Source organism: Bos javanicus, chromosome 20 (genome assembly GCF_032452875.1).
Source record: "Bos javanicus breed banteng chromosome 20, ARS-OSU_banteng_1.0, whole genome shotgun sequence".
Lineage (NCBI taxonomy): Eukaryota > Metazoa > Chordata > Mammalia > Artiodactyla > Bovidae > Bos > Bos javanicus.
In genome coordinates, this window is record NC_083887.1 from 35,713,899 (window position 1) to 35,727,016 (window position 13,118).

The window sequence follows — 13,118 nt, forward strand, 5'->3', positions numbered from 1 at the left end:
TCCTACTAAGTACTCAATTAATGCATATTTAATTAAATTAGTTGCCAAATTATTGATGACTACCAGCTCTCAACTTGGAAGCATACAGTGGAACCCAGAAGAGGTGCTCATCTGAGCTGGTGGAGCAACTGATAGGGAGAGAAGTTTTAGAATTACCCAGAAATAGGAGAAACAGATATTATTTCCACAGTAGTAAGCTAAGTATTTGAAGGATACTTGAGACAGTAGATAACACCAGGCCACTAACTGCAATGTCAGTGGAGTGGGTTACTGCAGCTTACATAAAAGAAGAAAAGTTTCCACTGCTCCCTAAACCTGTCAGCACTGTTATCTGTGATATTCATTAGGGTAGGATCTAACTCATGCAGTAGATTTCGCATAAATGTTCACCGATTTAATGAAATGCCATTTGGCATTTCTAAATGTTTTTTACCTGATGTGACTGTATCTCTGCAACAAATTATAATCTTATTTATAGTAAAACTTCAGAGATATAATTGCTATTTCTTTTGAATTCTCCATAGCAATGCCCCAAATTTTTTGTAGCAAGAGGGCTCAGTAAATATTTATTAAATTGATACATACCATGTTTCCACACTATATGCCAAGACCGAAAACCAGATGCTTCATTGCTACTTACTCAGTTAGTAAAGAATCTGTCTGCAATGCAGGAGACCTGGATTCGATCCTTGGATTGGGAAGGGAATCACTACCCACTCAAGTACTCTTGCCTGGAGAATCCCATGGACAGAGGAGCCTGGTGTGCTATAGTCCATGGGGTCCCAAAGAGTCAGATACGACTGAGCGACTAACACACTCAAATTGCTAATCTGCCTTCTTGCTAATTCCTTAACTTGAAAAGGATTTTACTTATCACCTGGTGATACCATCACTTTTGTGACTCAGAAGCAGCCTAGGGAAAGTGACTTGTCAAAGTGATACTGTGGTGTGAACTAGGTTGCATGCTTCTCAACTTCTCGTGTTTATTCTGCTCTGGAATGTTGAGTGTATGGGCCAGTAGAATAGGAAATAAACTGAAATTAGACATGATATACTTAAGTTATAGGTTATTTAATAGGATTCTTGAGCATCAAGAAGGATTTTTAGCAGTTTCATCAGTGAGAACACAGTAATGATTCCCAGGTTAACGCTAGATGAATTTGCCTTGTAGGGACTCCATTGTTTTGAATTGGAGAGGAAATGTACAGAGGCTGGTCATATTTCATAGAGACAATGTTTGTGATTTATGATACTAACCCATTATTTTTCATAAACTGTAATTCATCTGAAAGCTTTAATTTAGGATTATTTTATCTATCTGAAAGAGGAAAAGATATTTTTTCTCTAATACATAAATAGCTAGCAGGAAATGCTTAATTATGGAGATAGCTTTTAACCTTTGATTTACTCTCTTCCTGATTTTGATAAATATTTAAAAATTACAGTAAATCCCAGTTTGAGATATAGAAAGACTTTGAACAAAGACACTCAGATAATCTGCATTTTCCCAGATGACCAAGTTGAAAGACTTCCCACAGTGACCACACTGTTGAAGGGCCCCAGAAGAATAACTTCCCATAGCTCTTTGGGGAGATCTGCTCTCCCCACCACGACCAGGCAGCCAGCTCAGGGGGCTATTAACCCTGGCTACACAGTGGTATTATCAGGTGAGTTTTTTAGAAATATCACCCAGACGCTATCCCAGAACAATTCGATTTGAATTCTGAGTATCCACATTCTAAATATTTAAAATATTTGAAATGACATGAACATGTAATATAGCTTGGGTTGAAAACCACTGGTCTGAATGGGTTCTTCTCTCTGGATGGACCCCTCTGTCCCAATTCCTGTCCAGCAGGGAGAAGAAACCACATGAGAAAGGAAGAGACTGGTGCCACAAGATCCTGCTTGTTTCCTTCAATCCTGAGCTAAGAAGGGAGGGAGAGAGCAGTGGGTTCTGCTACGTGTGCCTGGAGGATAGGTTTTGTTTGGGTGTGTTTTCGTTTCTCTGCCAAAGTTCGCAGAAGAGAATAGAGGCCTCCACTATCACTCAGAACGGGGCTTTTCAACCTCGGATCTGTTGACATTTGGCTCTGGATGCTTCTTTGTAGTGAGGGGCTGTCCTGTGCATTATAAGTCAGCGCCCTTTACCCACTAAATGCCAATAACACTCTCCTCCCGTGGTTGTGACAACCAGAAACTGTCTCCAGACATTGTCAGATGACTCCCGGTTGAGTGGGGAGGAGGGGAAGCAAAGTCACCCTTGGGTGACATATTTTAGAAATACAGCAGCAGGAGCTCTGCTGGAGAATTTGGTGGAGGCCGGGAGGGCATCGCTTTTGTAAGTATTTGGCAAAGGAAGGCAAGTCTGGCTGTGTCGGTGAAGACATAGTTGAGGCTGGGAATTTTACCCAAGGCAGCAAGAAGAACCCTAAAGGTGGTCATAGTGGTGTGACTCGGGAGGTAAGGGAGTGAACATGGAGACATGTAGAAGGGTTGGGAAGGGCTCAAATGTCACTTTTGAAGAACTAAAAAGTCATATTTGGATTGGACTGTTAAGGACAACCAATGAGAAGAAGCAATCCTTGATAGGATAGGGCTCCTAGATGGTAACTTAATGGGATGAAAAGAACAGCAGACTTTGCTTTGAAATCTCCTGAAGATTTATTTAACACCATAATGAATGTTTCATTAGTCATAGGTATTAAAGTAGGACCTTAAAAGTTTCACCACATTTCCTTCCACTCTCATAAATTTAGTCATATTTACCTACTTCACTCTCCTTAGATAAAAGAGAGGAAGGAGGTTAGAAGGATGAGAGGGAGCAATTTCCAAAGCCTATGAGATTAGTCCTGACTCCACAACTTAAATCATATAATTCTACCATTTGGACTTGGAAGGAACTATCACTTTATGCTTTTCTGTGCTATTCTCATACAGAAAGATCACTCATTATGCCTACACTGAAAGAGGAGATTATGGCTTTGGCAAAACCATAGAATAATATCACATATATTATATTATATTATATATATATGTACACACACACACACACACACACACATACAGTAAACTCTGAATCAAATAGAAAAACAACTCAGAAACATTTTCCAGAATTGGTTCACATATTCACCAGGTTTCCCAGGTTTATGGAGCAAATGATTTTGTACAGAGAATCTTACATTTTAAAGTAGAAAGTGATGTTGGACTGTTGGGTCCATCAAATATCAATCTTAATAAAAACTATGAACTATGAGAATGTTGTATTAACCAATTCTAACTTTAACAAAGAATTTGGCTAAATGCAAGGACTGCTAAAGATGGTCTATTCTTCAAATAAAAAAAATCCATTAGCTATTTTCCCTTCTGACATACATAACTACCCTTTTATCATTGCTCATTCAGTAGAGTGGGAAATGTACTGTAAATTCATCATCTTCAAGTGTTTCAATGGAAATAAACCAATTGCCACTTGGAAAAAACGGTTGAAGTATGTTTAGAGAACCCTACACCAGGGTTTAGCAGCTCGCGGTCCAGGTCCCATATCATGTTGCAAACAGGCTGCTTTTAGACCAGCACAGCTGTGCTTCCCTTTTTTTTTTTTTTTTTCCTTTTTTTAAGGTCATGGAAGCTGAAGTTTGAGAAAGCAAACAGAAAAAAAATAATAATAACACACACACACACACATAGATTTTATTCAGCTTAGAAATAAGCAGGAAACCCAAAGAAAGTGTTCTCAACAATAAGACCTCAGTAATAATACTGAAAAGCAATTCAACCAAGTGCATCTGACAGAAGGCCAGGCAGGCTTTCAGGAGATTCTTGTGGTGAGCTGCTGAGTCATTCCTGGTACCTCCTTTTCCTCATCTGTACATTGGAAACATAAGCAATGACCTGTATCACTATGAAACTATGATCTCATTTGTCTATTCTTTAAAAAATGTTTACAAATCCATAGATTACTTCTGATAGAAGCCGCCTCTCTAGACACAGAGGTAGGGTAGATACACAATCCAAAATTCTGATTGGCAGGTTAAAGATATCATTAATATCACATGATTACCTCTAAGTCAATTCCAAGTTTGTGACACTTGTTACCTATACTACTGCATATAAGCCCATGCACCTGACTGCCAGTCTTCTGATGATTCTGGTTCTACCACTGACTTACTGTGAGATTTAGAGAAAGTTACTTACCCTCTCTGGGCATTGATTTACTTGCTTGTCAAATGGACAGGGAGAAGTAGGTTCATCTCTGGGGCTTCCAGGTCTCATATTCAGTGGTCACAATGAGTCATGAGTGGAGTGTTGCTGAGTAAGGTGTGTTGATCCCCTGCTTTACTCACCCTGGGTTAATGAACCGTCACTCCTTTTGACCGTCTGCAAATAGGAAGACACCCATGTATGAAGTAGGATCTCATTTCTAGAGATTATACATAAGATGTTTACAAATGCATAGATTGTTTTTGAAATGTTATCCAGAACTTTGGGGGATGGAACCGGTGGGAATGGAGAAGCTGAAGGAGCCAAGAGGCTTCCTTTTCATTGTAGTATGTGGGGAAAAAAAAGTGTCACATGAAAGTTCAACTTTTCTAATAAAATTATTACTTAACTCTAAACACATAGGTGAGCTATGATATGAATTGTGTAATTAAAGAGGCTTATGAACCACTTCCTGACTAGTAAGTCAAGGGAAGTAACGGGTTGCCTCTAACCCAAACATTCCCCCAGAGAAGGCAATGGCAACCCACTCCAGTACTCTTGCCTGGAAAGTCCCATGGACGGAGGAACCTGGTAGGCTGCAGTCCATGTGATCGCTAGGAGTCAGACATGACTGAGCGACTTCCCTTTCACTTTTCACTTTCATGCATTGGAGAAGGAAATGGTAACCTGCTCCAGTGTTCTTGCCTGGAGACTCCCAGGGACAGGAGAGCCTGGTGGGCTGCCATCTATGGGGTCGCACAGAGTCAGAAACGACTGAAGCAACTTAGCAGCAGCAGCAGCAGCAAACATCCCCAATGAGAAAAAGTCATCACCTGATGAGAAGGTCTTGGAAGTGGGACAGACATGAATTTGAAGCTTGGCTCCCTCACCTAATGTGGAGCTGTACAGCATTGAGCATGGTAACCTCTGACCCTCTTTTCTCTCTAAAGCATGAAAATAATACCCACTTCATAGGTTGTCTGGGGATGGAATCAGACAATAGAACTACTAGCTTTTATTACTGTTTTTAAACAGTAGGTGCTAGAACTATAGCTAATTTGCACTATCTGGCCATTATTTGTCTCATCTTGGGTCTGCCCCAATGCAGAAACTAATATTGATTGATTGATTTTATAAAACTTAAATAGCATTTGCCACAAGCTAGGCACTCTTCTAAACTTCACATCAATTGTAATTCGTTTAGTTCTTATTAGACTCCTTGGAGGTAGCTACTAGGATTATTATCTTCATTTTATAGATGAGAAAACACAAGAGAGATCAAGTATTTCCCCAGAGTCACAGAGAAGTAAGTGGAGAAGCCAGGATTGCAGTCCATGCAATCCTGAGTGCAGTCCCTGCCCTAAAGCCCTATGTGGGGCTGCCTCCGTGCAAACCTGTTTTTAAAATGGTTGGCCTTCTGTGGGAGAATGTACTGGATATCCAAGTCAGAGATGCTCCTCTGCTCCCTTCTTCCATCCATAGATCTGGGAGTTAAATAGGAACTAGAGAATTCTCTTTCCTCTGGGCAGAAGCAGTACAAAAAAGACCTGTCCCCTCAGCCTCAGCAGCTGCTGAAAATGTCCCCCAGGTCCTCCAAGTACCCAGGCTCCAGGTAGTACTAGTGGTGAATAACCTGCCTGCCGATGCAGGAGACGTAAGAACCACGGTTTCAATCCCTGGGTCAGGAAGATCTCCTGGAGAAGGAAATAGCAACCCACTCCAGTACTCTTGCCTGGAGAACTCCATGGACAGAGGAGCCTGCAGGGCTACAGTCCATAGGGTTGCAAAGAGTCGAACACAACTAAAATGACTTAGCACAGCACACAGCACATGTCATATGCAGAAAAATATAAACAACCATAGGATAACAGCTGGGAGGTGTGAAGTGAGTTGAGTTTAGGCATGGAATTCAGCCTGGGGAAGGCCAGTTTGAAGCTGATTCTGACCAAAGCAAAGACGTGAGGTGGGCCATCCAAGAAGAGTTGACTTTCTTTGTATAATAAAATGCTTCTGATATTCACATCCAATCCTGAAGGTCAGTCTCCGGAAGTATTGGGCTACCAGAGAGTTTCCCTCTTTGGGGTTAAACTGGTGACTCTCCTGTTGTGAGAGCTGGAGGTTGCTTTCTCCAGATGTGCTCCACAGCCCCTTGAGCCTTCTCTGTTCTCTAGGGTTACCAGGTCACATCCCCACCTTGGTCCCTTGCCTGTGTGTTATAAGGATCTTCACAAGGCTCTCCTCTTGCCCTGGCATTTGGAGGGACTGAATTAAACCAGTTCAAGCAGGTTTCTGCTGAACACTCCCTAAGCTTGTGTGTATTGTCAATATGCAGCTTTCCCCAGACATATTTGGCCCTAGATTCTCTGGTGAGGAATACCTTTTAATAACTCATAGGACTAGAATTCTAAAATACATGGTTTAAGAGACTGATGCTGGCTGAGGAGCAAAGAGAAATCAGAAGACAGGGTCCTGCCCTTCAGGAGCTCAGATTTTAGTGGAGAAGATAAAAGCCTCAATGACAAATGACAGCTCAGTCGGCTAGGTGCTAGATGCCAGGTATGTACAGTGACGTGGTGGTGGAAGGGTTAGAGAAATAGGAAAAGGGCAGAGAAGGCTTCAAAGAGAAGCTGATCTAAAAGCTGAGTGTTGAAGGATGAGTTGGCCGACCACTAGGGTAAAGGAAAAGGGCATTCGAGCTAGTGGCGTGCGTGTGCAAACATATGGCATTAGGGGAAAGCAGGGCTATTCAGCAGATTGTCAATAGATGTAGATGAAGCCCCAGGTACTATTTGGGAAACGGCTGTAAATAAATCTAGAAGGAAGAGGGCAAATGAGGAAGGAGACTGTGCCAGGCATTGTGTTTAATTTTATCTGGCAGTGAGCACCAAGCAGTTACTGAACCATGGAGAAAGTTCAGCTTCCTGCTTTGAAAAGAAAACTACAGTGGCCTGGAGGACAGATTGGGAGGTTGTGAAAAGACACAAGTAACTGGTTGGAAGACTGCTGGAATATCCACGTGAGAGATGATGGCAGATAACCAACAAAATGGCAGTAGCGAAGGAAAAGTGTGAAAAATTAGTAACTGATTAAGAGACAGAGTTGACTTAGGGATGGAGGAAGATAGATGAGTCAGAGATAACTCTGAAGTTTCTGGTTTGCATAACCAGATGGTTGCTTGTGCCATTATCAATAAAGAGAGGACAAGTGAAGGAACAGCTTGACGGAGAGTACAGTGGTTTCCATTTGGGCGTGTCAATTTTTTAGGTTCTTGTGGAATCTATAGGTAGAATTACTGATCTGGATTTTAGGCTGGAGATATATATATTTGGAAGTTTTCAACCTAAAAATAGCATCTGAAGCCATGGGAGTGAATAAGATGACCCAGCAAAGTAAAATAGGAAATGAAAAAGAGGTAAGCCAAGTGCAGAGCCCTGGAGAACAGATGCCAAATGAACCTGAAGGAGGAAGTAGGTCCCAGTGCGATGATGTGGCAATGTTAAGTCAGAGTCCCAGTGCAGTGGTGTGGCAGAGCCCCATGGAAACATGGTCTGGAAATTAGTGCCCAAGTGTTGTTCCTGATCCTGTAAGGGGTGCCCCAACCCATTTAAGAGCTGTGCCACCGTCAGAACTCCAGGTCCATGAGACAACTCTTAAGGTGTCACCACTTCTATCTGTACCTTTCATCTCTTCCTCCTCCCACCTTTACTGCAGTCCTTCGAGTGTGTGTCCTGGTTGACGGGTCCTTCTAACTCTCCTGCTGCCACTCTTGCAGCAGGCTGCTCAGCCTCTGTTCTCGTCTATTCCACCAGAGCAGTGTAGGCTTTCAGCATTAACCCAGGGCTGCTGGTCACTTTGTGGAAGGGAGTCTGCACTCTGCTCCTTTCCTCAAGTCCAGAGGACTAGGTCCAGAGTGATCAGGAAACACATCAGGGTTTGAATCCTAGATTCAGAGAAGACATCTTCATGGGAGACATTTTCATAGAAGTTGTGGCTAAGACCATGAATGCCATTGTCAAGATAAAGTTTGGAAAAGGAGAGGAGAGGGACAAAAAGGAATTTGAGAAAGTTTCTGTTTTCAGGGTACCAAGAGAGGAACAGAGCCAGCAAGGGAGCAAGGGAGGCTATACAGTAATGTTCAGGAAGATCAAAAAAGAACAGAAAACATGGTGACGTGGAAATCACGGAAGGCAATAGTAAATGAAGGAGGCGTGGTTGCTGTGCTGAACGCTGCAGAGTTTACAGAAGATGATGAAAGCAGCTCTTTTGCCCCTGTTTGCCCAATTCTGTTACCCTCTAACCTTTAAAGAATCTAATTATAGAAATGAGATGACTAGGCAGTTTAACCTAACTCCTGACTTCTCTTCTCCTGAATGCACACCATGCCTTTCCTAACCTGTTGATTCTTCTTCTAAATAAAATGATATAAGAATGAAGAATTAAGCAGTTAAAAAAAATGACTAACTCTCTAGCCCCAAGAGTCCCCTTAGCACTCCTGCAGGCAGATCATGAAAACTAAATAGCTTCTAAAGAAAGAGTCAGCCAATCTGCATATAATGCTGAATGATGTGATATTCAACTTCCTGCCTTAAGGATTCACTGAGATTCTTTCTTCCCGCTTTTTTTCCTTTGAAAACTGTCGTGGCTGAGCAGAATCTTTGGAGTTGGTCCTGGCACATGAATCCATCTTCTCCTCAGATTGCTGACTTTTCTAATTAAAGCACTTCTCCTTTCTATCGACCCTTGCCTCTCAAAGTATTGGCTTCCTAAGCCAAACCTGAGTTGGGTGATGGATTCTGGTTTCCATGGTGGGCCTGTGCTCTCATGTCGTCTGGCTCCTCTGGGCTTTCCAGACTAAGGCCAATGGCTGCAGCAGCCCTTCAGAACAGTCACGATGAGCCATCTGCTTGTGGTGGCCTTGAGAGGGGCACTTCTCAGGGAGGTCCCAGTAGCCACTGAAACTATTAGTTCTGTGGACTCTCCGGTCTCTTTACTGCTTTGCACTACCTGCCAATTTTTGCTTTAGGAGTCCACAGAAATGGAAAAGTGCCCTTGAGACTAGTGTACAAGCTCCAGGAACTGGATTTGTCCACTGGACAGTGCCCAGGCAGCCTCCTTCTGTGGTCAGTTGATCCTGATGTGTATCTGATATTGAGGGTCATTTTTGAGCACCAGGCATCATTTGGGCAAGGAATGCTGTTTTGGGGGGCAGTTTGTTCTGATGTGCATATGCTGTTGAGTTATTTGTATCTCAGGGAGTGCCTGATCAGGGCGAGGTCTGGTCTATCTGTGACGGCCGTGCATGTGTGTGCTTTGTACTTGGTGTCTGAGTTGTGATCTGCGATTACCATTCCGCCTTCTGAAATGGGCAATTGTGGTTCTGTTTAGTGCAGAGCCCTCTTGGGTGAATTCTGTCTCACTGGAAAAATTTTAACTATGAGCCTGTGACTAAGAAAAAGATGATATTTTATTATAACATGATGTGGCCACAATATTCTTTAGATTTCATAGAAAATTGATTAAGGTGAAACTCTTTTGAAAAATTTTCAAACTGATTCTTTTTGCATATGCAGTTAGAAAAAATATTAGCTTGATAAAACATCTTTTCAGAATTGTGACCCAGAGGGAAAAAGTCCTTCTAGGAGAACTTGCTTTTCTCTCTCAGTGCCTTGAAACCAGGACTCTCAGAAACATTTATCTTATCTAGATCATCTCTAATTCTTGAGATTGAAGGGGGAAATGAGTAAAGGAGCCTTGTAAACTTTAACTTATTCCAACTGTTATTTATAAACTGGTAGTTTTATATTATACTACCTGATTCATGACTAAGTTTAGAAAATGCAGCTATGGGATCTCTGGTTGTATCTGTTTATATGTCTATGTGTAAACTATCTTTGTATGGTATTATCAAAATTAATTTGTCAATGGACTCTACTTCACTTGCTTAAAAGAAATTCAGTGCTTATATAAGTTTACCTGAGATTTCCCTGATGGCTCAGATGGTAAAGAATCTCCCTGCCATGCAAGAAACCCAGGTTCGATCCCTAGGTCAGGAAGATGGAGAAGAGAATGGGTACTCACTCCAGTATTTTTGCCTGGAGAATTCAATGGACAGAAGAGCCTGGCAGGCTATAGTACATGGGGTCACAAAGAGTAGGATATAACTGAGTGACTAAGACTTTCACACACATAAGTTTAACTAGGATTATTTACATTAAATTATATGGAATACATTATCACCTGAGTGATAAACCTTATGGTGTACGGATGTTATTAATAGAAACATTCTGGGAATGATATAAAGTTTCTAAAATTTGGGTATATCCTTGTATAATGTTATAATTTCATTTGTTATCTTAGTTAAGTATTTCTTTCTGGGATGCCTCAGGGATCCTCTAAAGCATCCCACAGTTAGTGGGAGATTAAAAGAACTTCAAATAAATTGGATATTTGGGAAGTTTGTCAAAAGCTTCAAAACATTTGGTCAAATAAAATCATAGGTCACCATGAGACAATAATTATTCCTTGAACTAAAGTGACAAAAGATATTAAAAGCAAATTCAGATGACTTAAAGGGCCCCACAGTACAAGTACTGAGCCTCCACACCACAACTGCAACTAGAGGGTCTGTGCACAAGGAAGACGTCACGTGGTGCAACAAGGGTCCCACGTACCATAACTAAGACCTGGGCAGCAACTCACTGCCCAGATGGTTCCTTGCTATTATGTTAGATTATTGCAATGTTTAATTGAATTATTAAAAGAACACTCCAAGTATTCTGAAGCTTATCTGGTCATCTATCTTTGGATGGAGATCAGATGCCCCATGACTTGCAACCAGGAGATTATGCACACTGTGTGCCTGCTAAGTTGCTTCAGTCATGTCTGACTTTCTTCGACACTGTGGACCAGCCTCCTCTGTCCATGGGATTCTCCAGGCATGAATACTGGAGTGGGTTTCGATTTCCTCCTCCAAGGGATCCCCCAACCCAGGGATCGAACCTGTTTCTCTTACATCTCTTCCATTGGCAGGCGGGTTCTTTACCACTAGCACTGCCTGGAAAGCCCTATGCATACGAGAAAAGACATAATTTAAAGGACTGACACCAACCCTGATGAAAGGACCTTTATTCAATACTGTTAACTAGCTCATGGGCTTCCCTCGTGGCTCAGTGGTAAAGAAACCACCTGCCAATGCAGGAGACGTGGGTTCGATCCCTGGATCCAGAAGATCCCCTGGAGAAGGAAATGGCAACCCATTCTATTATTCTTGCTGGGAAATCCCATGGACAGAGGAGCCTGGTGGGCTACAGTCCATGGGGTCACAAAGAATTGGACACGACTGAGATACTAAGCAGCAACAAACTAGCTCATGCACAGCAAAACTGAAGGGAATTGACTCTCATATTAACATTTCCCTTTAAAAGGGGCCCCTGCACTGGACTGGCCTATAGAGAGGACTGCCAACCTCGAAGTCATCTTAAAACAATGCTCAAACTGAGGGGAAACTACCAGACCAGGATGAGAAGATGGTGACATCTGAAGTAGACAGTTGGTCCAAAATGCCAGATCAGGCCTGGGCACCAGTCACTTCGATAACTGCTTATATTTTGCTTATGAACCAAATGTATTTCACAATATGATGCAGTTAAAACAAGTCCAATTGTCAAGTTTATGGTCAATTACCTATATCCAGTACCTCTGGGTCATCTTGGTGGATTTCTCTACTCCAAGGCCCTTAGGAAATTTATTCTTGAAGAAAGAAATTACACCTCTGCTCAGACCACTATTGATATTATAACTAGGTGAGATCCCCGCTCCTGACCAATTAATACCTTCTCTGATCTTGTCCGTAACAAAGTCTTCTCACAGCTATGGGATGGGCTTATGTGGTTAACACCAGGCTATGGTCGTTTAAATGGCAACCCACTCCAGTGTTCTTGCCTGGAGAATCCCAGGGATCGGGGAGCCTTGTGGGCTGCCATCTATGGGGTCGCACAGAGTCGGACATGACTGAAGCAACTTAGCAGCAGCAGCAGCATGGTCGTTTAAGCTTAAAGGCTCCCTTATGTTGGGAATAATTAAGCCATAGTAAGGATAGCCAGTCTAGTAACATGGGGAAATTGGGCTGAGTGCCTCATGTACAATGCCAATATATAATTTCCCATAAAGATTAGGATTGATACAGAACAGACTAAATCAGATGACCTGGGAATTATACTGGGCTGTACCTGATGGAAGCTCTTGACTTAAATTCTTACTTATGATCTTACTAATACTGCTAACTATATTATTAATATATTGCCTGTTTCGCAAAATTGTTACTGCTTATATCACCAAATATGTGATTGGGCCTCTGACAAAAATAATGATGATCAGAAGACTTGAAGCATTTGGTCAGATATGTAGTTCTATATGAGATCAATGATTGCAGTAGTGTAACTCTAGATTTGGGAAGAAGAAACATGAGGCAATATCTTTCCTGGACTATAACAGACTAGTAAGACAGGTGACCCAGAGACTTTTGGCCACTGTTAGGGCTTCCTAGGTGGCGCAGTGCTAAAGAACCTACCTGCTGATGTAAGAGATGTGGGTTCGATCCCTGGGTCAGGAAGATCCCCTGCAGTAAGAAATGGAAACCCAGTCCAGGATTCTTACCTAGAAAATTCCATGGACAGAGGAGCCTGGCAGATTACAGCCCATGTATTTGCACAGAGTCAGACATGACTGAGAGACTGAGCACAAGCACACAAAAAGTCCTAGTCCTGACCTTGGAATGAGATTCCAAACACCACGGTATGAAGTGGTTATGAAATGCCTCCCGAGTCATGATTGAATTTATGACCATTCGGGGGCCCTGCCAACTAAAACTTGGCACTTGCCACCTCCCTCTACAAGGATTAAGTCACAAGTTACTG

General features: G+C 42.1%; 1 long non-coding RNA gene across 1 annotated transcript; it reads right to left on the minus strand.

Annotated features, from left to right (window-relative positions):
- Positions 1 to 3,258: 3,258 nt before the first annotated feature.
- On the minus strand, positions 3,259 to 12,938 carry LOC133233356 (uncharacterized). Its single transcript, XR_009731690.1, has 3 exons — positions 12,859 to 12,938; positions 4,198 to 4,380; positions 3,259 to 3,867 (listed from the first exon to the last, which is right to left on the minus strand). It is a non-coding gene; the product is annotated as an uncharacterized LOC133233356 (long non-coding RNA).
- Between the last annotated feature and the right edge of the window lie 180 nt (positions 12,939 to 13,118).